The following is a 27,463-nucleotide window of genomic DNA, read 5'->3' on the forward strand; positions in this document are numbered from 1 at the left end:
TCTCTCTATTAATGTTTTTCCTCTACAGTGATAAATATGTCAACTCGAAATGGCTCATTTCTACTACTTCCGGTGGGCGAATCACCTCCATCAACGAACTTCCTCGAGATAATCACTCTATCTATCTATGGCAAAAAACAGAATTAAAAAATCGTAGCTGTTCAAAAGTTATCGTGTGGATTAACGGACGGACGGACGGACGTATTAATATTATAATTTTATAAGTACTACTACGTGATCCTGATCATTGTAATACTTCGACTAGCTGGGTGGTTCGCCCTCAGACTCTTGCATTTGTTCAGCTACTGCCTCACACCTTATAAACCTACAAGCATACCAACTTTCAGTTCAAATACTAAAATGCCGAGATACACTGAACATTTCAAGTACCAGGGGACTTCGCCCCCAAATCCGTGTTCGAGCGGCCTACGGACTCACATCCCATGAACCTATAGAGTACCGAATTTCAGTTCAAGTTTCATGCCTCTAATCTTCAGGGATCCAAAAATATGAACATCTTATTGTAATTGTGATCCTCACCTTTTTTCTTTCCTTCTAAGCCAGATATAAAAAATACGTATAGGGTGACATCTTATTATAATAATTGCAGTCCCTACCTTTTTCCCCACCACTTTTCTTTCTCTCTTTACTAAAATATCAGAAAACGCTTAACACATCTCAAATTAGTTTAAATGAGAAAGACAAACACCAAATTTCAAGTCTCTAACCTGACATTGAGAAGAGGAAAGAAAGAAAGAAGAGGAAGACAAAATATGTAAAATCAGATGAGAATATTAGAAACTATAGTAAACTAGTGAAAATTTTTGAGGACTGCTTCACGTGTACGTAATTTATCAGAAACTAGAGTAAACCAGTGAAATTTTTAAGAACTGCTTCACATGTACATAATTTATTTGACAAAGGAAATAGCTTGCAAATCTTGTAATTGTAGTTTTTGACAAAAGCAATTTCCTGCAACTTTTAAAAGCAGCCTATTTTCTATATCTCACATAGAAAATAGCTAGTTCCAAGCCTAGATAAAGTGTGAGGGAAAGTTGCAATAGCATTGATTTGTCTAATAAATTCTGCCAGAATGTGACGAGATGTTCTATATTATGAGGAACAATTTCTTTTGCTACCTGTGAAATTTAAAACTTTAAAGTGTTTACTTCTAATAATTACATACCCTGGCTTCACTGAAATTCCCAGTTTACCATGGATGCAACACTCTCGAAAAACAAACACCGTGTGCGTGAGTTTTCTCGGGGTTCTCCCGTTTCCTTCCATTTTCTTCATTCCACCATTTCATTCATTACTCATCATCACCGTCTCCTTTAGCCTAGCCGGCACAATCGTGGGACGTAAAACTCAACAATTTCATTTCAATATTTTTGCCCTCGAAAAATTACAATTCTCGCCTTCCAAAAGTAATAGATGAGACATGAGTTGTTTTTGATTAAACCATGATAACTTGCTATGTAGACTAACTTTTATTCAATTTCGGGATTTTTTTTTCATTCTTAAGAGTATCATTATGGTACAATTAACGGTTGCGCCCTAAAACCTGCCTGTAGATTTCTAGGCAATACAGAGACAAAACAAGAAAGAAAAAAACTCCAGTAACATCTTTTCTAAATCAGATACCCGCAAACCTTGTTTCCAAGCAACACTTGTGGTACATACAGTAGCTCACTTCTGAAGAGGGCTGTTTAATCCCGGCAAGTGCAAGTTATATTTTGTGGTAAACAAACCTCGTGGGGATGGTCTCTCTTGGGAATATTGTTTATGTCATCGATTCTTGTATTATCATTAATTTCTTTCATTCATCAATGTATCCCATAGCCTTTGAGCGTAATTAAGAGAAGTTAAATTTGAATATATATATATATATATATATATATATATATATATATATATATATATATATATATATATATATATATATACTACATAGACTTAGGAAGAAATATTCGATGGAAGGGGATATGTAATAACTATGATAATAATATCTTCCTGTTGTGTTTCGTGGAGTGCATGTTCAGTTCTCTTCCTGACACTCCCCCTCTCCACATAAATATGAAGAGTACGTGGGACGAACGATGAAAGTTATAGTTTCACATTTTTGATACCAGTTTTTTTTTAACTGTTTTACATGGGAAAATTTGCTTTCATCGTTCTTCCTGTGTACTCTTCATATGTTTCCTTCACTCCTTGATATTCAGGTTCCAAATACCAAATCCCGATATTCCCTCTTCACATTATTTATTTATTTAACTAAAATAAGTAAACTTGATTTTCCTTCTTTATTTACAAATAATAAATTATTTGGAATTTTATCTTACCTCCCCCTTTAAAAAGTTCTTAAGGTACACTATGCAATACGATACACCACTCTGGAAAAGTTTGGAAATGTATAAAATGCAATCGAGGATCTCGTCCAGGTCTCCTGTACAATGCAGTTATGGTGTGGTACTTGAAATAATCTTCACTCTATAATGTTGAGAAAGATATTGATGCACGAAAAACTTCAAAAGAATGAAGAACATGTGCCTATGTTTTCTGAAATCCCTCCAACATAGAGTTTCCGAAAGTGAATGTCTGAGTTTCTTCAACATGAGTGCATATCACTATTTCTGAATAATACAAATACATAATGAATGTAGCGACACTGAGATAAACTATTGCCCTTTTGCTGATGGTAAAGTCCCGGAGAATTGAATTTTGCAAGAGCCTACTTTCCCTCCTTCAGAATCCCTAATAATGAATATTGATCTTTCCATTTCTTTTCAACTAGTTAATAAACTAGGTATATTCAAAATACCAGATTGTACTTATTAAGCGAAAAAAGAAATACAATTTTTCCTTTGCTGAAAAATAAATGAATGTGTGCACTAGAACAGTTCTGAGTGGGTTGTATCCATGTATTGTTTCAGTCTAGAAGTAGTATTTGAAATAAGCTTAATTATTTCGAAAAATGATACTAAATTCTTTTGTTATTGTTAACCTGCAGATTTTGGTTTAACTACCGTAGATTGGATGCTAGTGACATGCGAGCACGAAGCGCAAGTATGAACCTTACTGAAGTTACAAGAAAGAATGTTAGTTACAATTAATAAATCTAAATTGAAGTATAATACAAATAATACTTAATCTACGTAAAAATTATGCATATTATTTATTATTTTAATGTTCAGATATGCTGCGTGGCTAATTTAATACTGCATTGTAGAATTGGATCAGTCGGTGTTAAAAGGGATTATGTGTCTTTTGGGCCTAATTGAATTATGAATAGATTCGTAATGTACTGTATATTAGTAAACCTGTATATCAGCGGGAAAACTATGTTGGTGTTGCACTAATAACCCCGTTTTTAAACACTAAAACAACTATGCTTAGTTTGCCATATTTTTAAAAACAACACAATTTTATCTGACACTCTGCAACCCTGTCTATCGGAGATATTTCATAATAGCCTGCAGCGAAATATCATCCACTCCCTTTCTGATATTTGCTAAGAATGCAGCAGGTGTCCCTTCTGTTTCCATTGATGATCATCAGATGAAGAAAAAAGATAACGACTGTAGGAAATGACTCTGGTTTAGAGATTGGAGGAAATAGGCACTTGGGCAAATGACCCTATTTCACGCACGAACGGTTAACTCTTTGGAGCAGACTTACGAAAATGTTCCGTATGTTTGTGAAAGGGTAAAATGCAGACTTATTGAAATTTTCCATTTCACATATTTCCGTTCTGTTTTTCACCTAAAAACTCAAATGTTAGTACATATTGACTGCTTCATCATTATGTACTTTGATTGTTCAATTCTGGGGAGAATTCTTAATGTAAATGTGTAACTACACAATATCTTAATAGAAGAAAATTGTAATATTACTGTACAATAATAATAATAATATTATTATTATTATTATTATTATTATTATTAATAATAATAATAATAATAATAATAATAATAATAATAATAATAATAATAATAATAAAGATTATGTTTCATAATTCAACCAATGTTATAAAATAATAACAGTTTAGGTGATGTTAAAATTATAGTAATGATGGTTTTGCCAAGTTTTTTATTTTTCTTTCTTTCTTTTCTTTCTTTCTTTCTTTTTCTTTTTTTTTTTAGATCAGTGTATTGTAAGAACAAACCATATAAGAACTATGTGAACCTAGCAAAATGCAAGGAAATAGTTCTTCAGTGTTGCACTTCATAAAAGAAAATGATTGTAAAGTAGCAATAAAAAACAAATGAGCGAGTGGGCCTGATAATATATAACTACATGTATTTATGCAATGAAATGAAATCTTAGAGTTTTACTTCCTACAGTTATGCCGACTAGGCTAAATGAGACGATGATGATGAGAAATGAATGAAAGTGTGGAATGAAGAAAGTGGGAGGAAGCGGGAGAACCCACGCACACGGTGTTTGTCCACCACAAAATTTACTTGGCGTGAGCTGGGATCGAACCAGGGACCCCACGTACCAGAGGTGAACGCTGTACCACTGACCTACCGCGACTCTATATTTATTTACGGTTTGCTCTTAAATAGTGATATATCATTTGTGTACAATTTACAATCTAATCCTAAAAAAAAAAATCATTTTCCAATTACTAGAAAATTACAAAGGTTTGTCCAATTTATAAGTCTGGAGAAGCTTTAGAAAAAAATCTTACGATTATAAACATTTCACTTGTAGTGGAAAACTTATAAACAACGAACAATATCAAAATTTTAGAATGTGAGGTAGTTACTCGTTCTCAAAACTTTGGCACAGTATATATATTTTAGGTGTCTACCAGTTATGTTGTCATAAACTGCGCACCTAAATTTCTAATCTAAGTCCAAGAAAGGTCTGGACACGTTATTTAAACATGATCTAAGTCCAAGAATTTTTTGGATACGTTATTTCAACATTGTCTAAGTACAAGAAAGTTTCGGAAACTTTATTAAAACATTATTTAAGTCCGAGAAAGCTCTGGAAACGTTATCTAACTCCAAGAAATATTTAGAAATGTTATATAAGCATTAGCTAAGTTTAAAAAAGGTTTGGAAGCGTTACTTAAACATTATCTAAGATAAAGAAAGGTTTGGGAACGTTACTTAACATTATCCAATTCCAAGGAAGATTTGGAAACGTTATTTAAACGTTATCTAAATCCAAGAAAGGTTTAGAAACGTTATTTAAACGTTATCTAAGTTTAGAAAAGGTTTAAAAATCTTATCTATGTCAAAGAAAGATTTTGAAAACTTTATTTAAACATTATCTAAGTTCAAGAAAGGTTTCGAAACGCTATTTAAATATTATCTAAGTTCAAGAAAGGATTGGAAACGGTACTAAAACTTTATTTAAGTCCGTCCAGGAAAGGTTTGGAAACGATATTTTAACATTATTTAAGTCTTAAAAAGTTTGGAAACGTTATTTAAACTTTTGTAAGTCCAAGAAAGGTTTAGAAACGTAATATAAGTCCAAGAAAGGTTTGAAAATGTTATCTAAGTCCAAAAAGGTTTGGAAACGTTATTTAAACATTGTCAAAGTCCAAGGAATGCATGGAAACTTTATTTAAACATTATCTAAGTCTAAGAAAGGTTTGGAAACGTTATTTATATGCTATCTAAGTTCAAGAAAGGTTTGGAAATATTATTTTAACATAATCAAAGACCAAGAAAGGTTTAGAAACGGTTATTACTTTATTTAATAACACTTTATATAACTGCATATTACCTGGCTCATTTTCTATTTTTTTTTCATATCCTCAATTTACTTAGATTATTCAATATTTTTTTTTAATGTATGGGATTCTTAGTATAATCATTTAGTTTGCTGTTTCTAAGAATACATTCACACACGCCTTGTTCTGTAACAAAACTCTTGAAACCAAGTTACGATAATATCTCATTATATATTTGTACAGATCAGATGACTACACGTTAGTAACAAAAGAAGAAACATATTTGTTCGTTTGTTAAGATAATTGAGATGAAAGTGAAGGCCACAACGTATAGAATTACTTTTTAAAGATAATCGAAATACGTATTCTAATGTATTGGTTTCCATTTTTTTGAAATGTAATCTCTTACGGATGTCTCACAGAATCACGTGTTTTAACATGTTCCCCAGACTATTTTTATTTATATATTTTTGCTGATAACTTATATTGTCGTTTCAGAGTGATTATATTAATATTTATTTTCTAATTGGGATTCTATACGTGTTGGTTTCACTAAGCCTTTTTTCTTTCCTTACCATATAATTGCTTATTATTTAAGGATATATAAGTAAGAGTGAACTGATATGGCAATTATGGAAGTTCTAGAATATTTTTAGGATAAGAGGGGAAAATGTCCACAGATGGGACATCTACCCATCATTAAATCTCATGGAAGTGAATCAAATAATATCAGAAAGTCGGTTTTGAGAAAATTCGAAGAAAAAAAGCTATCTTTTATAAACTTGGGAAGAAACTGACAGTGTATGATGACAACGATACATTTTAAGATGCAATTGATACTGAAGAATACTAGCACAATTTCTTTTTACATTCTGGTTCTAGCAAGACGACAGTATATTATGTGATTAACACAAGCGCGCACCCTAGAAATTTTTGTTGGGAGGGGTACAAGTGATGGGGACTCCAATTCTATAAGCCACTTGGTCCATGTATTGTACCCGAAAAGACAATAAGTAACTGTAAAGTACATCCGCCTATATTTTCAGAAAAAACAAACAAACATAGAACTAAACTGTTTTTGTAAGAGAAAGAATACAGTCGAAGTGTAAGATCTAATTTTCATGCTACATCAGTCATTTCCCTGTTAAACTAGTATAGTTGTCTTGACAGAGTGTTGAAATGTATGTTAGGTTACGAAGTTTTGGAAGCAATTCGGACCTGGTAGATCGCCACACCCTGTGGTACGCCACTGGATTAACGAGATATAGCCCAAATTTATCAGGGAGCTTAGGTAGCTCAGTGGAAGAGCGTTCACCTTTGGTGGATAGGGTTCTTGGCTCGATTTAAGCTCGCGCCAAGTGAGCTTTGTGGTGGACAAACACCGTGTGCATGAGTTTTCTCGGGGTTATCCCGACCTTCCACTATTTAATTCATTCTCATAATCACCATCTTCTTTAGCCTATCAGACATAATTGTAAAACGTAAAACTCAAAGATTTCATTTCATTTTTTTTTTCATTTTCCAAAATTATCAGTAAACATAAAACTTCAGTTTTTTTTTTTAACTACCATAAGATTATCCAAAAATAAGCCATAATTCATGAATCGCAAATTGAGATCGAGAAAGACAAATGACATGCCTGACGGTTAAATCTTATGCGTAGTTTTCCAGAAATTTGAGAAACAAGAATTTTTATCGCCTTAAAAGTTATACAGTGTTGCCCAAAAGTAGATATACAGTTGCAACTAAATTTAAATTTTAATCACATTTTCAGTCGTGCAAGTGTTCGAAATGTCCTCAATCAATATTGCATCATTCTTCCTCAAACCTACTCAGAAGGCTACGACACATACCATATCATAAACTTTAGGTTAATTTAGGCATTAGACTTTGTAACGACGTTCTTGATATGGAAAGCTCTATGGATGCTCACGGAGCTGACTTTTCTTGGCTTGTTAACAATAGTCAGTGCAACTTTAATTTAATTTCGTTATTCTCTGTAGTTACAGTTTTAGAGCATTCATACAAGAACCAGTCAAAAACTTCCCGGAATATTGTTGTATTGTCCGGCTCAAACCTTTTGACATTTGGCGAAAGCCAATGGCGCGTAAGAGCGACGTTGCCATATTTCATTTCCTTTCGTGTGTACAAGTATTCCGTGAAACGTTTCTTTTATGAAACACAGATGGGGAAACGAAATAAACGCTTCTAACCGAGAAGATGAAAGAATAAACACTGGTTTAGATTGACTTGTATACGAAGAAACAATCTTACAATAAAATATTGAATCACTGTATGTAGAATAATGCTTTTCTTCCCTAATTATTTAGAAATTATTTTCTTTTTCCATAAACATACACTAACATTCTAAGAACAAAGACATCAAATATTAGAGAACCTCGCGTAATTTTCATTGGGTACTCTAAAAGAGCGGACACGCTTTAAACGCCAAGAGGTTTGAGCCTGACAGAGGTTTTGGCATTAGTGATGCAATAACAGTTAATCTTGTACAGTGAAGTCCTTACGTTATCTAGTTATAAACAGGGCATAACAGTCAGTTTACGTGTAGTACGTACAGTTAAACGAAGGATATCTGGTGATCAGTTGGTACAATGTCGCGGTTCAAACAATGTGCAAACATCAATTTCATATCCAAATTGGGGAAATATGCTTCAGATACTTATTTTGATAGCCTTAAAATCAGTTTACGGTGTCAGTCGTTTACGAAAAACAGCACCGATACTCGTTTCGCCACCGTAGAAGTAGGGGATGCGCACGAGAGAAGATTTGTGGCTGTCTCGACTCGAAAATGTGCTCTAATAGTGATGTCTCGACTCGGAAAATGTATATTTCTTTATTGGAATAGCCGTGTCTCGAATCGAATTTTGTCAGGAAAATCCTGTCTCGATTTGTCTCGTGCGCATTCCTACGTAGAAGACACCAAAACCAACGAGACGGTTGAACTTCGCAAGATACCAAACGAGGACTTTCAGCGGTGTCTTCAGCAATCGCAGAATCCGTGGACGAAGTGTGTATGTTCTGAAAGTACATATTTTGAAGGCGATTAAATAAATGTGTACTTACATTGTGGTAATAAAGAGCAACAATAAACTCCCGGGAACATTTTGACAGCCTCTTGTAGTCTGGTGTATTAACCACTGAAACTGTTTCATCAAATTAAGTCCCTCATGTCACAAACTGTTAAACGTGTTTGTGCAGGAGTGTTAAATTCTTCTCAGCATAATGTACAATCATGTTCAGCATTTTCACGTTTACAATAGATTTTAACAATCCACTTTCTTCGGTCTTCATTCAGGATTTTAGCCATCATTCAAGGCATCAAGATATGTCAGAAGAAAGAGAGAAATGAATATTCAAACAACAAATTATAAGAGTTATACAAATATATACCTACTTTTGGGCCATTTTGTGTAGTATAATTTCTTACCAGTAAATCATAGCCTTTATTCTTCCCAAATACCTTTCGTTTTTTTTTTTTTTTTTTTAATTTATATGAATCGTTGAATTCGAAAACCGGTCATCTCCACCGAAGTAATTTGAGAGAAGTGACAAACAAAACTCAGTTAAGCAATATGCATCTGAAATATAGGGCTGTTTTCATTTTCGGACCGTAGAACTGACATTTTTCTAATTTCCAAAAATATAAATAACCCTATACGTCAGATACATATTGACTAATTTAGTTTTGTTTGTCACTTCTCTCAAATTAGATTCAATGGATATGACCGATTTTCGAACTCAACGATTCATATATTCCACACGTAGAATGATGACTTTTAAGTAGTTGATTGTACAGGTAGCTACGGTTATTTGTTTTGCCATGGATCAGGTACCACAAAATTTTTGAATGGTCCTCAAATTGAGTTTTCGTGTTTTTTTACGGAATAAGCACATCATACTGAGTTAAGTGATAGCTTGAATTTGGCTACACTTTGTATACTTCCTCAGATATAAGGCCTACAGGAAAATTTTTTGCCTGAAATATTTTGGATCTTTTAATTCAATAACGAAGAAATATGCCTACTTAGAAAATAGGAACGTAATTATGTTCCAGGCTTCGTAATTTCCATTCTGTCTCATACAAAATACACATATTCCGTTTCCAATATTTGTAATTATGGTACGTTGGAGATATTCTATTCTTGAGTCAGTTATTTACAATTGGAAGCTATTCAACTACGAACAAACGCGGTTTTAGACTTTCAAACTGTGCTATACGTAAGTGTTGGGAGTATTATAGGACGATTATGTCCGTCCGTCCGTCCGTCCGTCTGGAGACAGATATGAGAGCAAAAACGGTAAGAGATATCGAGTCGCACTTTTCTGCAATTTATTCGGTGTCCAAAGAATAGGTTCCATTTCTTTCGTTAACTCTATATTCAAAGCGGAAGTGGGTCAAATTAGTTATTTCCAGTTTCAACGTTTACTTTTATAAAATGAAAACTGTAAGGGATAGCGAGAAGCTGTTTCTGCAATTGATTCAGCATCTCAAGGTAATGCACGACATGACTTATCTCGAACAATTTACCAAAATCAGAACTGGTTCAAATTTAATTTTACTTCAAGTTTCAACACTGATTTCCATACAGCAAAAACGGTAAATTCTATCAAGATGTGCTTTTTGTGCTTGATTCAGCATTCGAAGAGTAAGTTCTATCTGTTCCGTTAACCTTCTATTCAAACCGGAAGTGGTTGAAATTAGCCATTTCTAGTTTTAATGTTTGTCGCCGTAGAACGAAACGGGTAACAGATAGCAAAACTTTTTTTATTTTGTTACAAAGGATTGAGAATCTCAAGATAACATCTCATGACTATCCACAATACTCTATTGAAACAAATTGTGGTCCAAATTTACTATTATTTCCGGTTTCAGTACTGATTTGTATGAAGCAAAAACAGTAAGGGATATCGATTTTTTTTTGGGGGGGGGGGCAATCGACTGAGCTTGTCAACAATAGGTTTTATCTTTTCCTTTAAATCTCTGTTTAAAGCATTAATAGTGTTTAAATTAACCATTTCTAGTTTAAAAATTTAACATCACAGAACAAAAATTGTAACAGATACCGATAAACATTTTTGTAATCGATACAACGTATCTAGTGTATAGACATAAAGGTAACCAAGAACGTTCTGACGCTTTTTGTGGAGGTCTGTGTTCCATTGGCTCTCACACCGCGAGTTGAATGCGAATGGAGATAAAAATCTTTTAAGTTTAACGTCCCACGGTTATGCCGGTTAGGCTAAAGGAGACGGTGATGATGAGAGATGAGTGAAATGGTGGAATGAAGAAAGTGGGAGGAAACGCACGAGAAAACCCACGAGTGCGGTGTTTGTCCACCACAAAGTCCACACGGCGCGAGCTCGGATCGAACCAGGGACCCCAAGCACCAGAGGTGAACGCTCTACCACTGAGCCACGAATGGAGATAAGGCAAAGGTCAGTTGTTGAATGGGTGTATCCAACATACTACCTGATTGTGACAGTTAAGTTACTCTGTGAGCTTGCGTAAGGACAGAGTGAACATGGGATCTCCACAGAGCGTCATCAGGGCGTGTATACTATAAGTTCAAACTGGAGTCAAACACTGCTGCAACGGGGCGAAAGATGTGCCAGGCTTATGGCGAGAGTCTCGTGACTACGCGGACAGTGCAGTGGGGGTTTAAGAAGTTTGAGGACGGTAATAAATCAGCCCTAACAGCACAAGATGTGCTAGACATGTGCCATTTAGGTGTCACAGCTACTTTTTAGTACCCGACACTTGGCTCATATGATATTCATGTGCTGAGTATGTACTTCAGCTACCTACAGTTTTAGGTACTTGTTTCACCTAATTAATATTTGCAATTATGTACCACAAATATAGCATTTATATACGGTATCTGGCTTAATTTCACACACTAACAGTCATTTGTTTTTATGTCGTCACTTGGGACATATATCTGTCATGTTCTAGGTACGACCTTTAGGTACAAACTTTTTCAGATACTCTAACAGAACAAGATGTGCTAGGCATGCGCCATTTAGGTGTTCTAAATTCATCTCCCACATTTGATGCATTTATTGCTTCTTTTTCTAAGCGATTGTATACTAGAAGCAACAAACGCATCAACTTTATTAGATGGCAACCGTCGCCGATCATTTGAAAGTGAATATGGAAGAACCATGAAATAAAGTAAATAGACACTCGTCATTTTGTTATAAAATTACATGGTGAGCAGATTTTATCTAATCCCAAACGGTTATCGTCGAATATACGCGGTAAAAGAAGCACTCTGATTAGCCAAATTCAAAAGACATCAACAATTTATCCCTCTACAAGTGATGTTCTCTTTATCGCCTCCGTGGCCAAGTCAGAAGAGTATCCGGATAGTAATCCAAAAGTTGGTGGTTCGCGCCCATCCTGGGGTACATTTTCTTTACGTGTTTAAAGTGTTTTTAGACTCGCCTTAGTGTAAACACATTACGCATATAGACAATGTAACATATTTTGGTTGAGTAATTTTGTGGTTCGTTGACGCTTACGCAATAGGGAACATACCTAGAATATACTACTCACGTTCCCCAGTACATGTCAGGTATGTGCCATAGGGCGGACATAGAGTGTGACTATCACTTGCCATCCATGTGATTTCTCTCTCAGAGGTACATATGGCACATACTGGTCACATTCCCATGTACCTGAGGGAACATAATAGGCATATACCTGCTATGTAATTGTGCTGTTAGGGACTCGAAGACCCACCACGTCCCGGAAGACCAACACATGTAAAACTGAAGAGCTTTAGGCAGCAATTGAGTCGAACAGTGGCCAGACATGTGAGGAACTGGAACTACAATTCAGTGTGAGTGGAGAAACCATTCGGCAGCACGTCCATCAAATTTGGAAGCGCTTCAAGTTGGGTCGATGGGTGCCATATGATCTGACTCCGGGCCAGAAGGCAACGCGAGCAGACACTTGTGTTTCTTTGCTGTCTCGACTGAGGAAGGAGCCATTTCTGGACAGAATCTTGACATGTGATGACAAGTGAGTCCTCTACGAAGTTCCACATCTCCGTCATCATTGGTTAGCATCCCACGAACAGGTTCCAAAACAGCCGAAACCAGCACTATACCAGAAGATGGTCCTCCTGTGTGTTTGGTGGACTGCTCGCGGAATCGTGCTTCGGGAACTGTACCAGCTGGTCAGAGTATCAATACAACTGTGTACTGTCAGTATTTGAGCCGTGTTCAAAAAACTTAAAACTCTAGAGCCAGCATTTCTGAATCGCAAAGGGATCCTTCTTTTACAGGACAACGCTAAGCCTCACGTGGTTAGGATAACCCGGGACACCATTTTAGATGGGAAACACTATTGCACCCGCCATACTCCCCAAACAGCGTACTATCCGATTATCATCTGTTCTATTCCTTGGAGAATCCTCTTAGAGGACGCCAGTTCAAATCCCTAATAGAGGTGCAAAATGCACTTGGTACTTTTTTCGCCTCACGACCCACCAAGTTCTACTTCGTTGGAATCCATGGTCTTCCAGAACATTGGCAGAAGATCGTCGATGCTGAGGGAACTATTTTTGATTTTACAGGTATGTCTTAGGCGACATATACAGATGGTGATCAGAAGAATGGAAACACCTGAACGAAATTGCAACTTACCAGATTAATATGGTGTCGGGCCACCTTTCGCCTTCAGAACAGCCTTGCATGGGATAGAGGCATAGAGGTCGTGAATGGTAGCAAGTGGAATTTTACACCATTCCTCGTGCAGGGCATCGGCCAGTTCTGTGAGAGAGGATGGAGGTGGTAATCGTCGCCGGAGTCGTGTTTCCAAGACGGACCACAGATGTTCAATTATGTTGAGATTTGGGGATTGGGCGGGCCAGGGGAGGTGTTTAACTTCATCCCGATGTTCCTCAAACCACACTGCAACAACGCCAGCTGTGTGAATGGGTGTATTATCATCCTGGAAGATGGTGTCATTGTCCGGGAACAACATCCGGACCATAGGATGCAAGTGGTCTCCTAAAATTGCGACATAATCGTTGGCAGTGATTCGTCCGCTAAGTGTGACCACAGGACCCAATGAAAACCATGATATGGCGGCCCACAGCATCACCGAGCCGCCGCCATGTTTCACAGTTGGGCAGAGACACTGCAGATCATAAGCTTCTTTGGGCGTTCTCCACACATAAACACGGCTCGTGGCTGGGAATATTGTGAAGGATGACTCATCCGACCATATCACAGGTTTTCAGTGCTCAACGGTCCAAGTTGCATGGTCGCGGCACCATTTGCGGCGTGCGAAAGCGTTATGGTCCCTGATGAGCGGTTTGGCCCGTGCAACACGACCCCGTAATGTAATTCCATGTCATGTAATTCGCGGCGGGCTGTGATTGTCGAAACAGAGTGGGGGAGGTGGTGATTGAGTTCCTCCGTCACTTGCGACGCAGTGGCACGACGGTTCTGCGTGACAGTGCGCTTTAATACCCGGCGTGACCTGTCACTCATGATTTTCTTCCGCCCACTGTTTCGCTTCCCCGATGTGGTTTTCCCGTGTGTTGTGTAGGCCGTCATCACCTTCGACACTGTCCCACGCGCCACACCTAACACAGTAGCCACTGCCGTCACACTCACTCCATATAACCGCGCACCAACAATTTGCCATCTTTGAAAATCTGAGAGGTCTCCCATTTTACACTACCTCCGTCTGCTGCGGCCACTGGACACTGCTGTTCCACTGCGCCTGACGTAGTATGGAGACCGACCTAAGACACCACCACCAGCGGTTCGGCGCTGCGGGCGCCACGACACCACTGCCAACCCATACATCTGACGTGTTGCCAACTACAGGCGTTTCCATTTTTCTGATCACCATCTGTAGATGTTCAAAGGTTGTAGGTGAAAAAGCGACAGAACTTTCTTGGTTACCTTTACATATATCATCATAACCCGCAACACTATATCGAAACTAGTTCTTGAATTTACAAGAGCTTCTGGTTTCAGATTTACCTAGAGCAACAACTGTAAGATACATCTAGAAGTGGCTTTTTGCAATAGATTTAGCATCCGGCTATTCAAACCGGAAATGGTTGAAAGGAGCGATTTTTTTTATTTTAACCTTTATTACCATAGAACGAAAATAGTAAGGGATAATGAGTAATGTCTTCTTGATATGAATTCAGCGTGCGAGGAATAGAATTTATCCTTAATCTTATTTCTTTATTGCAACTAGTAGTTATAGATGTTTAGAGTATTGAATTCACATAGTTTGGAAGTTTACCGTTAATTATTTTTGGATTTTCAATATATATATAGTTCTAAGTACGAGGGGGTATCGTAAAATTTTAATTATCGTCAGGAAGTTATTGAGATATGACGATGAAAATTTTTAATGTTACGTTTGGTTCTTATGTGCATGATGTTAAGGAAATTAGCTCCTAATGATTGTTATTTTTTACAGGGCGTGCCAAAAGTCACAAAAATACAAGATGGATAAAATTGAGGGTCGCAGTGTGATAAAGTTCCTGCATTTGAAGGGTAATAATGCTAGACCAAATCATGATGAGATGAAGGCTGTGTACGGGGATGGTTGTCCATCTTATTGCACTATTGTAAAGTGGAAAAGAATATTCCAAACTGTTCATATGTCCTCACAGACGACCCCATCCCTGATGGACAATATGACCACTGTGAAGAAAGTGGAATATTTAATCCTCGAAGACAGACGTGTAACTATTCAAACGATTATGAATGAGACTTAATGAGACTGTGTGGAAAATTATCTATGACGAACTTAAAATGTCTAAGATATCTGCGTACTGGGTTCCTCGTTTGCTGACACATTTTCAGAAGCACCAGCTCATTCACCTCAAGTTCTTGTCGACAAAGCAAGGGATTGCGGCTTGCAAGTATTGTAGCATCCGCCTTATCCTCCCGACATCGCACCCAATGACTTATTCTAGTTTCCCCAAATGAAGAATCCGTTGCGTGGTCGCCATTTTGACAACATAGATGACGTCATTCGTGTGATGGAACAGTGGTTTAAAGCACAATGTGCAGAATTCTACAATGACGGTAATCGTAAAATGAAGTAACGCTGGGAGAAATGTGTAAATCTGGATGCTGACTGCATAGAGAGAAGTTAACAACTACAAATCTCAACAATCCCTTATTCTGTTTTTTTTTTTTTTTTTTTTTTTTTTACTATGATAATTAAACTTTACCATACCTTCCTCGTATATATAACTTGTGCAAAGAGAGGGGAGGCAGGTTGGTATTATGATTTCCTTTATTTCAACGCTTCCTGCTCGGAATAAAAGAAAAAAGTTCGAGAGAAAAGGACAAAAATCTATTTTAGATAGATAATGAGTTTTTGTTTCATCGTGATGTTGAGCAGTTTCACTTAGCTACGCCAAGTGGTAATAAGAATTTTCGGAATTAGTTCTGTAAAATGGAAAACAAAGGAAGCAAGAGGAAATACTTCAATTATGGAGACTATTCACGTTTTTGAGTTAGTACACTTGAGTGACATGTTTTTTTGAGTATTAAAAATTGATTTAAACGAATTTTTACGACATCGCGTGGATGAACATTTGCAATTTCATTATTTACGGCAAACAATAGGGTAAAGAGCTAATATGCGTAGCAAGGGTAAATATGAAATGTGAACTTTAATAATGGTTCAGCAGTCTTACGCAATTAAGCAGTGATTCATACGAGAAGTTTGAGAGGCACTCTCTCTTCAAGAACGTTAATGAAACAAACAGAATTCAGAGGAGTATTCCAAGAGCATTTCTTCTGAAAATAATGCAAAATTACGGAAGTTATGTATGAGAATTATCAGGAAAATAATTCAGAACTTTGATTGTGTTTCAGGATACAGATAATTATCAAAATAATTTAGAGAGAAAATTATCAAAATAATCTAGAGAGAAAATTATCAAAATAATCTATGTGGTGTACGTAAAGAAGTAGGTTACATGCGTAAATCCTGTAATTTTTCTACTTAATATACGACTATATGTAACCATGCTACAGCAAACATATAACTAAAAACGTATGTTTTATAATATTTACCGTATAAATGTTCCATCTACACGTACTTTCCGTACGAAAGAAAGAATTGTATATAAACGGTAAGTATCTCACAGATGGACGTATATAACATATAGTTGACGTGAAGACCTTTAAACGTCAGGCGGCATGATGTAACATCTAAGAGGGATAAAGGCAATACGCATGTACATATGGATAACGTATGCTCCGTACAGATTTCCGTAGTAAAATATGGAATTCCGTACATTTGTACAATAGAGCGCTATCAGGATAACGGATTTTTTTCTTTAGAGTAGGTACTGATACACAATATTTGCCAGTTAGTAACGCTAGTAACATATCTAAAGTAATGACGGCATGCAGTATTCATGGCAAGATATACAGGGTGGCCACAAAGTCCCGTTACGCCTGAAAATAAGTAACACAAACCACTAATCGTACGTAAATAACTACACAGAAAGAACTGAATAACATGAACAACAATGCTTTCGAGAAGCTTTATTGAGATAGGAAACATCAAGTTTCCGAAGAATCAGTCTGTCAATTCTGAATGAGAGAAGAATCATTCTCAAGACACAGGATAATACGCCGCCAGATTCGTTGCGACATTTTGCGGAGAATTGCAGATGTAACTTCAGCGAAAGCTTGTTTCACACCTGTCAGTTCGGCAGTAGTATTGTAACGGATTTGTGAAAAAATGCCCTTTATGAACCCCCATAACGTATTATCACAGATGGTGAAGTCTGGGGTTCGTGGTGGCCAGGCAAGTGGTACGGCAGATCTGGACTACTACAATCAATCCAACGCCCAGGGAAGGCTTCCGTTAGATATTCGCGTACAAACAATCTGAAGCAATGGAAAACCTTACATTAGCATTTATAAAGGGGTAACGGGAAAACTTACATTAGCATTTATCAAGGGATAAGGGTACTTAGTGGCCACCCTAGTTTATGAAAACCTGGTCTACTTCAGACAGATATTGCTTAACATTTTGAGAATACTAAGGAAAGAAATGAAAGAAAAAACGAGAACTTTGTCCCAGTCAATGATACTGAACCAATACGACATTTAGAGGAATAGAAGGATACTGAAGCGGTGGAATTTTCAATATGAATAAATGGTTACAACTTTTGTATAATTTGTTAAAGCAAGGTGACCAGAACTTTTACTGTCAAAAGCGGGACGCATACGAATCGGCGACGGGGAAGGGGGGGGGGGGTGACTTCCACATTGCATGTTGGGACTCAGCAGTGTTTTCAATTTACAAAATACACAAGTATGAATGATAACACAGCGTTTCTAACTTAAGTACTACCCCAAAATGCTTTTAACTACTTCAACACTCAGAATTCCCACTGAATTCCCACTTGAACCACAGAACACTCAATTCTCATTTGAATATTCAGAAGTTCTAGGCACGGCTAAACCTTCCTAATGAGTGTTGGTACGGAAGAGTATACAATTAGCATTGACCATTTATATTTTGAATAATAATTACGGGACACCTGGGTCAAGTTTGCTTAAAAACGTGACATTTAGGCGTCCCGTTTGAGAATCAGAAAAAAAACGGGACAACGGTTGAAAATAAGGGACTGTCTGGTCACCTTGTTTTAAAGGGAGTGGCTGTTGTGTTTCAGGAAATGCGCACTAGCCGTAAGCAACGAAAGAAGAAAAGAATCCATATGCACTGCTGTATTGTAATATATTGAATGAATAACGTTATGTCTGCATGGCTACCGTAATGTTCGTTGTAAGCTTAAAGGGTCGATTGGTTAAATTTACAAGCAATGTATGTTAATTCACACTAAATGGTCAGATTAAATATTAGTAGATTTTATATCGAGTATTGTTTTACTACAAACAATAGGTAGAGCTTTACTACAATGGCCCAATCTATGTTCATATGTACGCTTACAAGAAATACTAACTTGATAAATCAACTCAATAATCCAATATATGCTGCATACGTATTTGTGCAACAATGAGTGTTAAAATTCATACTTGATTCCAACGTATCATTTACTGTGATGGAACGAAATTTGAAGGAGGAACTCATTCAAAAGTTTATTCATGTCAGTCATAAAATTTTACCAATTTTTTAATTCGCCCTTGTATACAATGGAATTATACCTGTGCCAATGTTCATGGACCTAATTGTCAAGAAGAACATTAACAACTGCTAATGTCTGTTTGTCGATTGCTTCATTTCTATTTTTAATCATTACGTCAGTTTTCTGAAATACACCTTTTTAGAAAGCTAAATCGCGAATTTCCAAATATGATCTTCCAGTGAACTTTTTTTCTATTGTTAACAACTATTTATTGAAATATAATTACAGTAAAATCCGTCTTCAACGGACCCTTTATTAAACACAAGCTTGTGTTAAACGGAAATATTTCATGGTCCTATGAATTTACTGGCAAAAATCGTGTTAAATTCCCTTCATTAAACGAAAACAATATTACGCGGACAATGGAAATCAAAATAAACCTCTTAATGAAAAATTTCAGATTTCGGGGTGCAGCATTTTGGGGTGAAAGGTTTTAGGCATCCTGTGAGAGGTTAGATATATTTTTAGCAAAACAAACAGTGATGTGCAAACCGAAGCAAACACGACAGATATCGTCCTTTAATTGAGAAATATATGTAAAGTCTGAAAGCAGAAATGAGGTGGAGGAAGAAGAGACAAATAAGGCATTAAGTTGGAAGGAGAGTGTAGGCTCACACTTATGAAGATTCTGTCAGAAGTTTAAAGGAACTACAACATTTGCCTTTCGTCGAAATGACACTGATATGCTAAGTGCGGTTTCTCAGGCTAAAGTCTCTGTGGAAAGTTGGGAGACAAACTTCGATGAGTACAGAAAACCCTCCTTGACTACTGGAAAAATTGAGTTAATATGTACACCGTATTTTTCTGTTCATTGTAAGTTTTGCGTGTATTAATTCGTAGTAGAAATAGATACTGGAAATTGACCAAAATACGTACAGCATATTATTTTATCTCAGTATGTCCATTACATGCATGATTTTTTTTTTTTTTTTTTTTTTTGCATAGGTCTTCATTGAACAGAAACCTATGTTTAACGGAAATTCTTGCGAGTCCCGTCCGATTCCGTAAAAGACAGATTTTACTGTATATAGTTTTGTGTAGTAGAGGATTGAGATCCTTTCCATGGACTGTCAGTTTTGTTCGTTTTTGGGAAATGGAGAACGTTTTCTTCGTTTTTAGCTACCTCTTTCAGGGCTAGTAGAAAGAGCAATAAAGGTGTGATGGTTAGTGCCTAGAGGAGCGCCGTAATTTAGATTTTTTCTGGGGGGAAGCATCAATACGCGTATTTGGGCCTCCTAGAAAAGTTGTTTTTTTTCTAATTCATGGGCCCTTTCTTTTCATCCTTCTCTGACTCTTTATGGGCTCCCCAGAGCGTGCGGCAAGGTCTGCGGGGCTCTTAGTTACGCCTCTATACCCGTTCCATACATGACAAATTAATTAAGGTGATAATATTGACAAATCTTAAAACAATACGAATAAATAGTCAGTTTCCAAATAGTTGGAGTGGACAGGGTGTCCACTGAAGGCAATCCCTCTCCAGGTTGGTGATAATCACGAACGATGTAAAGTGAACCTTGGTATACGAGGAAGCAAGAAGATGGTGTCGAGGTGCATGTCCAATGATTTATGCTCTTCATAAGTTCTGCAGAAAAGTTAATATTAATAAAAGTGAAAAATCAATAATAAACATATGTTCACTTTAATAAGTTCTTGGTTGAGAAGAATAGAGTGAGTCAGTGAAAACACAGAAAAATAGCAACCACAGTTTGGGATCTCTGCTTACTGGTTAGTGATTTAAAAAATCACAAACTATTAGTACCTGTTTCTGGTGATTTTTTTAAAATCTTGTGTGCAGTTCAAGGAAACAATGTATTTTCTTTTATTGATACATTTTACTGACAAAACTTAGCAACATATAAAATAGTAAATAACAGGTCTTACAATTTTGACAAAATGGCGCATAGCAATGCTATGGAAATAACAATGCCATCACGGTTTCATTAAGACAATATGGAAATATATTCATCTGACGTACGAGGTTGGATCAATAAGTCTTCGGCCTGATGCCCTTAGAAATTAGATCCAGCCTCGGAAATTTAATATCTTGTGTTGCAGTCTTTATTAGGCTTACAGGTGGAATCTCAAGTATCTAACTCATTTTCTTTTCTAATTACAGGTATGTGAGTGAATCGTTTTGTGCCATTTGCTGAAAATGGGGCCTTGGAAATACCGTGCAATGATAAAGATCCTACTAAAATAACAACTTAACACAGAGCAAATCCATGAAGAATTGGTGAATACGTTCCATGATTCTTCCCAATCATATTCATCTGTAAAGAGATGGTGTCACGAATTCAAACTTGGAAGAGAGTCATGTATGGACGTACCACGTGCCGGTCGCCCATGCCCAGTGACAAATGAAGAAAACATAAACAACATTCCTGAAATGGTTATGGTTGATCGAAGAGTGACTATACGCAAAATCGTAGACGAGACTAACATATAATATGTTACAGTCAACATTGGTCGACATTCTACATATGAAAAAATTATATTGTCGATGGGTGTCAAGAATGTTGTCCATAGATCAGAAGAAGCAGCGAGTGGTTTGTTCCCAAGAACTTTTGGCCAGGATAAACCGTAATCCAGAAAAGTTTTACAAGCAATTTGTAACCATGGATGAGACTTGGGTACATAATTCGATCCGGAGATGAAACGGCAATCTATGGAGTGGAAACATCATGATTCCCCATTCACCCGTAAATTTCGCGTCGTACCCAGCGACGGGAAGATAATGGCATCAGTCTTCAGGGATGCTAAAGCACTTTTATTCAATGACTATTTGCCACATGGACAGACCATCCCAGGTGACTATTACGCCAAATTAATCCGAAGCTTGCGTGAAACCATCAAGCAGAAACGAAGAGGAAAGTTGTCAGGCAAAGTTGTCTTCCATCAGGACAATGCTACGGTCCACAAGTCAACAGTTGCAATGGCACCATTCAAAATACTGGTTCGAATTGATCGAGCACCCACCCTATTCACCAGACCTGACTCCAAGTGATTTTTTACCTATTTCCGAATTTGAAGGAACAACTGCGGGGAGATTTGACAGTGATAACGATGTCATGCGTGCAGTAGAGGAGTAATTTGACACTCGACGAAAGTTTCTTTTTGAAGCGTATGCAAATGTTGGAACATCGATTGGCCAAGTGTATTGAGCTCCAGGAGGACTACATTGAGAAATAAAAACAATAAAGATCTTATCCCTTTTCTTTCTACTCTAGGCCGAAAACTTATTGATCCTCCCTCGTAAATGTAATTATGGTATCCAATAATGGAAAAGCAACGAATCCTAATATTGTAAATAATAATAATAATAAGGAAAAGGCTATGAAGAAACAAATTACAAACAATATCTCCAATAACGCAAGCAACAATTTCCCAAATAAATATAACGCATTTCATTCAGCTTCTTCTTTATGCAGGGGAGCATGGTGGCTCAGTGGTAGAGGGTTCAGGTCCGGTGCTTGGGGTCCCTGGTTAGATCCCAGCTAGCGTCCTGTAGACTTTGTGGTGGACAAACACCGTCCTCGTGGGTTTTCTCGAGGCTGTCCCGTTTCCTCCTACTTTCTTCATTCCACCATTTCATTCATTTCTCACCTTCACCGTCTCCTTTAGCCTTCCGTGGCACGTAAAACTTAAAGATTTCATTTAATTTTTTCTTATTTATGTATTCCTAAAATACAATAAGGAAGACTTAGGTAAAAAAAAAAAAAAAAAAAACACATGTCAATTAGCAGGAAGCTTTATCTCGCAGACATGGTAGATTTACAAAATATTTAAACTATTGCCAAAGATTTAATCAAAATATATATTATCAATGGTAACACAGTAAATAACTTTCCAGAAAATCTAACCTTAAAGAACATAGTTGCTCAGCATATATACCAAATCATGCTATATATACAACTGGCATAGGTAAAAATGTTGATCGTAATGTTGAAACAGATGAAATATTACAGGAAATTCAATGTGAAGTATGATATCGGTTATTTCAAATCAGGCGAATCTACCATAAGGCGTATTCCAAAGTTGATCGTCCTCCACTTTTCTGACAAAAAGCATAGTAACAACAACGAAAATTCAAAAATCATCAATTTTTAGGACCGCTTTAAAAGGAAAATGAAATGAAATCTTTGAGTGTTACGTCCCACGGTTATGACGGTTAGGCTAAAGTAGACAGTGATAAGGAGAAATGAATGAAATGGTGGAATGAAGAAAGTGAGAGGAAACGGGAGAACCCCGAGAAAACCCACGAGCACGGTGTTTGTCCACCACATAGTCCACACGGCGAGAGCTGGGATCGAACCAGAGACCCCAAGCACCGGAGGTGAGCGCTCTACCACTGAGCCATCGCGCCCCCTGCTTTAAAAGGGTATAATAGAGTACGGTAGGATAGGATTAGAATAAAATAGGGATAAGTATGGTAGGTTAGAACCGGGTTAGCTTAAGGTTAGGAAAGTTTAGACACATTTTATTAAAATTAATAGAGTGTAATTTACCGTATTAGCGTAAAAATATTACTTCGAGCATTTCTGTACTTCTGCAGTCATATTCAGAATACAAATTATCGTAACTTTTCTACAATTCAACCATGCGGTAACCTTGCGCGAAGTAGTCCCCCCCCCCCGCTTGCCAAATATTTCTATGTTATAAGTGATTATGAAAAAATAAACACAACTTCCACTCTTCTTATCAAGTACACAAACGAGCCAATTATCCATTTCTTAGGTAAATTTTCAAAATTTTGCTAGAGACGGACGACCAACGTTGTAATTTAAACCTACCGTACAAAAGAAAAAAACTACTTCTACTATAACCATTACATTTAATGCTCACTTTATTTATATTAACATAAAACTATTTTACCTTATGTAAAGAGTTGAAACCTATATACCAGAAATTAGGCAATGCTCTGCATGCCAATGATATGGTCACACAGATGTACGTGTAAATCTTTAAAAAAAAAAAAAAAAAAAAAATGGAAAATGCGGATCTGAACATAGTAATCTGCCTTGTACTGATCCAACTAAATGCTGTAATTGTGGTACGGATCATGAAGCTATTTATAGGGAATGCCCGGAAAGTCAAAGAAACATAATAACAGTTATGGTAAGTCAACATTCATCATTTAATGAAGCCAGTACAAAAGTAGGAAAACTATCACATCAAAACAGTCAAATTTCATGCTCAGTGAACCTAATGCTGAGTTGTCTTAAGGAAGCTTATTGCTAAATAGAAGCTAGATGCTCAGGAGTTTAGAAGGAACTTAGTGTTCAAGAGAAGCTGTGTGCACAGAAGTTTAGAGGGAGCATCGTTCTCAGAAAACGCTTCGTACTCAGAATTATTGGCACGGTAAGGTGATTGCAGAATAAGAAGGAAAGCTGTGAAAAGGTTGACGTTCGATTTCGTACAAGGAAGAATTAAGGTGGATTATATTGTCTTGAGAAGATCGGGGAAAGATGTTGGAAGATATTGCAGTAATAGGTGTCAGCTCATGGCAATGTAAAATTATTGTTAAAAAAAGAAAATGAATGATATATATACTGTTCTTGAATGTATTGTGTTTTTGATAGATTTTGCAACATTATAAAATGAAGGCTATTCGTTTTTATATCTAAATTTTATATGTGCGTTATAATTTATGTCAGTTGACGTGGGAATACAAAATGGTATTAAATTGTATGTCTAGTATTTCCTAATTGGTGTTAATTTTTTTGTACACATTATTTATATAGGATAAAGTTTAGGTGGTGTTAGGCCTAAAAAATAAGCCTAATGTTATAAATGGATGATACTGCATAAATAACATTTAGGAGCAGTAGCTCATGAAATTGTCAACATGTTAGCAATTTCATATAGCAAATTAGTAAAAACAAAATCATAGATGTCTTCTCAAAGTATGTCAAATAAATCAAATAATCTTTTTAGCTTTGATAATAACCCAGATAATGCAACTTTTTCAAAAGATAGGAAAAACCATACAATTAGAACATGATCCTCTCTCATTGAAAAAAAACAGCAAAAAAACAAAAATATAGGATCTACCTTCCGCTATGCAACAAAGTTACATTAGATACATCGTCCAAAGGTTTTAGTTAGAGTCTTTCAAGTTAAAGAGAACAACAAATAAGCTGTGATGCCAACCTGTGGGGAAAATCCCATATCGTGGGAGTTTGTGATCTTATTTTCTCGGAAAGGGATAATAAGTAGCATATGTGAGATTTTTCGAGAAGATCGAAATTTACGGCTTGTTCATTTAGATATTGTAAAAAGTAACTAACACAAAGAAATTTAATTTTTAATATTGTAGCATACTTTTAATTAGTATAACGTGGGAAATTTACACGTAAAATGGGATTTTTTGCCTCTCGACATGGGATTTCATATTGTTTCAGGTTGGCATCACTGCAACTCAGCCGCTTAAAGACTCCAGAATTCACTAAAATGTAGAGAAAATAAAAGTAATAGCAATAGAGTATCTAACAATCAATATTTATAGTGCGCAAAAGCGTAGAGCACATTTACAGTAGATTACGTTAGTGCAAAAGGGAACTCAAATAGTAAATAAGTGTCCAACAACACAGATTGTCCAAATGGTAAATTGGACAATTTGATTGGAAATTATTACAAATTAGTACACTAAGAGATCAAGAATATCCTTCGGATAATAATGAAAGAGTAAACACACATAGGAATTTAAAAAAAAAATGATGATAATAAAGCAATTGCTAGGCAACATACTAATCCTATTAAACTTTAATATATTCAGTAAAGCCATTGAACAGATGACAGTCATTTTACATTTTATGAACAAGGATACAATATTAATAGATAAATCAATGGCAATATTCATACTTGTATAGATATACAATGTAAGGTAAATTGATAGCGGTAATTGTTCGAAAAAGGTTTAGTGGTTATCCAATAGAATTGTCAAAGCTATTTCACAAAACAATAAACCATAATGCACTTAATACAAAGTTTTCACCAGATATACTTTTACAGCAAACAAGGGGTAAACCTAATTTTCCTATTATAATAAAAAGAATATATAATATTTTTAAACTTTTAAGAGTAGATGGGTATGTGGGGGGGCGGGGTCAGGAACATATATTCATGAAGATCTCAAATTTCAAACATTAAATGTACAAACAACTAATACGTATCACGGCATACAAATGTTTGGATTTGAAATCGAGAAAACCGAATTTTTAAATATCTATATCCTACCTTCTACCATTCTACAAAGTAAGTTTTGGACATAAATATTTAACACAAATAACAATTTTGATTACATATTCGGAGATTGTCATAGAGTCAATCTCGGATATAAATGATGATACCGCAACCAGAATAACAGCTAATGGCAATAGCATATCAGACTTATCAATCTGCAAAATACCTTTCTTTCTTCAAGCCTGATGGCTGGTTTTTCATAATGACTTTCGAATTGATCACTTTCCGATAATTTTCAATACTCATTCAATAGACTTTAGTAACAAATATATCAATAAGGAGTCACTTTATAACAAACCCAACGTTAATGGGATTGATGTCAATCTAAATTGGTCCCTATATCAATCAAATATTACAACAAAAATTCAACAAGCAAGTATTTCATACAATAATATGAATGACTTAAATATCTAATAATAAATTCGGTGGCAACAACAAAGGAAAAAATAATTTTAAATGTCATCATTATCATAGGTATTCTGCCACTATTGGCAGGTCATTCCCTGCAACTGAAAAGCTTCCATGCTCCACGGTCCTCCGCTAACCTCTAGGTTTTCACGTACGAATTTTCTGTTTTCACATCGTGCATTAATTGTAGTCTCCTTCGTCCCATTTCTCTCTTTTCTTCCACCATACCCCTAACACATCCCTCATGATTCAGTTTCTTCTAATCTCAACCAGTTTCTCTCCTTTTTCTTAATAATATCTAAATTTGTTATTTTCTACCCCATCACTTCTAACACCCTCTCATGCGTTTTCTCATTCTTCTCCACACTCACATTTCGAAAGCTTCCAGTCGTTTTTCATTATTTTCGCGTACTGCCGTTTGTTCCTGCCCCATACAGTACAATACTCCACACGTAGAATTTTATTAATCTTTTCTCAACTTTTTATTCAAGGTCTCACAAAATAGTTTCTTCCTCCTAAAGGCCTTTTAAAACCATTCCTATCCTTGCTTTTATTTCACACTCACACTTCATATCAACACTAATAATACTATCCAGATATCGAAAACCAGTCACTTGTTCTATCTTCTCCCCTCCTACTTCTTATATATGACAACGACCCTTTCGTTCCAATCACCATGGCTTTTGTCTTTGTAATATTTATTTTCATCCCATATTCTTCACAGCCCTTACTCAAGTTTTCTAACATTTTATTGATTTTCTCTCCAGATTTTGCAACAAGCGCCATATGATAACGATAAGCAAACACCTAGTTATTTTACCTCCTACTGAAATGCGTAGGAGGTACAATGAATTTTAAATTTTAAATGTAAAAACGCTAAATATAAAACTAAGAAAGAACACTATAATTGCAAACATATAGTAAAATTGTGAGGCTCAAAAGG

This window comes from Thermobia domestica, chromosome 15 (genome assembly GCF_964235325.1).
Source record: "Thermobia domestica chromosome 15, izTheDome1.hap1.1, whole genome shotgun sequence".
Classification (NCBI taxonomy): Eukaryota; Metazoa; Arthropoda; class Insecta; order Zygentoma; family Lepismatidae; genus Thermobia; species Thermobia domestica.